This window comes from Balaenoptera musculus, chromosome 18 (assembly GCF_009873245.2).
Source record: "Balaenoptera musculus isolate JJ_BM4_2016_0621 chromosome 18, mBalMus1.pri.v3, whole genome shotgun sequence".
NCBI lineage: Eukaryota > Metazoa > Chordata > Mammalia > Artiodactyla > Balaenopteridae > Balaenoptera > Balaenoptera musculus.
Window position 1 is genome coordinate 57,234,507 of NC_045802.1, and position 2,561 is coordinate 57,237,067.

The 2,561-nt window shown below is 33.2% G+C and overlaps 1 non-coding gene across 1 annotated transcript; it reads left to right on the forward strand.

Annotated features, from left to right (window-relative positions):
• Positions 1 to 1,199: 1,199 nt before the first annotated feature.
• On the forward strand, positions 1,200 to 1,308 carry LOC118884473. Its single transcript, XR_005017306.1, has one exon. It is a non-coding gene; the product is annotated as a U6 spliceosomal RNA (small nuclear RNA).
• Positions 1,309 to 2,561: the final 1,253 nt, after the last annotated feature.

Genomic DNA, 2,561 nt, shown 5'->3' on the forward strand with positions numbered 1-2,561 from the left:
CTTATATTCAGTTCTCTGGATTTCTCCAGAGATATCCAACCATGTGTGACTTCTTTTTCTTGGCAAGAGAATAAGCAAAGTTGTTGTATGTTTTAAGGTAAAGTTTTGTTGGTAAAAATCCACATTTTGGTGTGGTTCCAGACATTTCAAATTAAGCATCTTTTAAACAACAACAACAACAACATCCAATATAATAAAAACAAAAGCAACAAAAATCCATATGGTCCAGAATGGAGCAATAAAACATTTCCTTCCAGCTTTGTTTGCTTTATGCATCCATTAGCTAAATTCTTACCACACAAGAAGCACAATGCCTTTTTCATCCCTTTGTGCTGAGCAATGAGAGTAAAACTGAAAGATACACAATATTCACCCTACATTCTTTCTTTGACATTTTCTGCATTAAGCTGAGATGAATATAAACAAAGACAGATGACCATAATCATAATGTCAAGGTATGTTTTCATTAATTCTTCTCAAAGGGAAATAATGTTGCACATTGTAGTGCATGGGTGATGAAAATTATACACTCCTTGAACATGTCATGTAAAGCCCCATGGGCTCCAACATTTTTTGAAATGAAACATTATCTTAACAACATGACTTCCTATAAATAGTTAGACATAGGAACTTTTAAAAGTAAGTGATGATATAATTGTTTTAAATAAAGTTTTGATTTAATCATTGACTCTGCTGGCAATTTAAGAATCTTAAAGATCTCTGGGTAAAGGTCATGTAACAATACAAATTCTTTTCAATAAAGTCATCTGTGGCATATAGTCATTTTGCATTCCCACTGTAAAGACTTTCAGATCTGTGACTCTGCCTTATGTCTTTGACTACTTCACATATTTCTGTGAATAAACTTCTAGTGACAAACATGGTATTTTGTAATTTTGTAGTTGATGATGTTATTGTAGCTATTATGTTTCAGCAAAAAATGGGAAAGTGGGAGACCTAATGTTTAATGAATATCTATTATCTACTATAATCTCCACCTTGCTTATAATATTTTCCAAATTATTGTAATTAATTGTTTTATTAGTTATAGAATATTGCCAAGAGTGACCCAGATATCACTGATATTCATATCAATGATTAATTATAAACTGTTAGTTCCCACCTGTTTTCTATTTAACCTTGGTGAGCTTAGTTATTCTGGAGTCTATGGAAAAAGTACTCCCATAATTCCAATTCTCATGCTCGCTTCAGCAGCACACATATACTAAAATTGGAACAATACAGAAAAGATTAGCATGGCCCCTGTGCAAGGATGACATGCAAATTCATGAAGCATTCCATATTTGGGGGCATATATCCAGAAAAAACTAAATTCAAAAAGATACATGCACCCCTATGTTCATAGCGGCACTATTCACAATAGCCAAGACATGGAAACAACTTAAATGCCACCTACAGATGAGTGGACAAAGAAGGTGTGGCACATATATACAATGGAATACTACTCAGCCATAAAAAAGAATGAAATAATGCCATTTGCAGTAATATGGATGGACCTAGAGATTATCGTACTGAGTGAGGTAAGTCAGAAAGAGAAAGACAAATACCATATGATATCATTTATATGTGAAATCTAAAATATGACACAAATGAACCTAACTATGAAACAGAAAGAGACTCACAGACATAGAGAACAGATTTGTGGTTGCCAAAGGGGAGGTGGGAGGGGGAGGGATGGATGGGAGTTTGGGATTAGCTGATGTAAACTATTATATATAGAATGGATAAACAACAATGTCCTACTATATAGCACAGGGAACTATATTCAATATCCTGTGATAAACCATAATGGAAAAGAATTTTATAAAGAATGTATATAGATGTATAAGTGAATTGCTTTTCTGTAAAGCAGAAATTAACACAACATTGTAAATCAACTACAATTAAAAAAAATAATAATTCCAATTCTTTCTCTTCATCTCATTGCTACACCATGACCTTTGTTGCCAATACTCTCTTTGACAACATACCTTTACCAGATGTTGTTATACTCCAGTAGTGTCACCAAAGTTCCACACCTCTGTCAGTGGTGAAAGGTTTTCTGCAGAACTCAGTCACACATGGCCACCTGTGACCTAAGCAGCAATGTTTATTCCAGGACCAGCAACCTGAAACCAATTAGCAAAGAAGATGAGACACTGGAAAGAGCACGGGAGGATAGGAATGGAGCTGCAATACAGTTACAAATCATTAGATTATACCATTTATCTATTTATATCCATTTACTATATAAGGGAATCATGAATTAGAAGTATAAAATGAAGATGCAATGTTTAATTATGAAAATAACACTTGTTCAAAATGTGCATGTTAACTTTGAGGCAATAAATTATTGTTACCTATATCAACTTACCCATTTAAATAGAATTGTCTTAATGAAATTAAGACAATTTTTCTTTCCAAATTGATGCATTCCCATTATGTTTAGCCATCATAATAAAGAATTCCTCTGTCTCTTCTAGAATTTTTCCTCCATGTCTTTCTTCTCCTAAGCTCCAAAGGAAAAATGAATATAATTTTCTAAAATATTTCTCAGAATC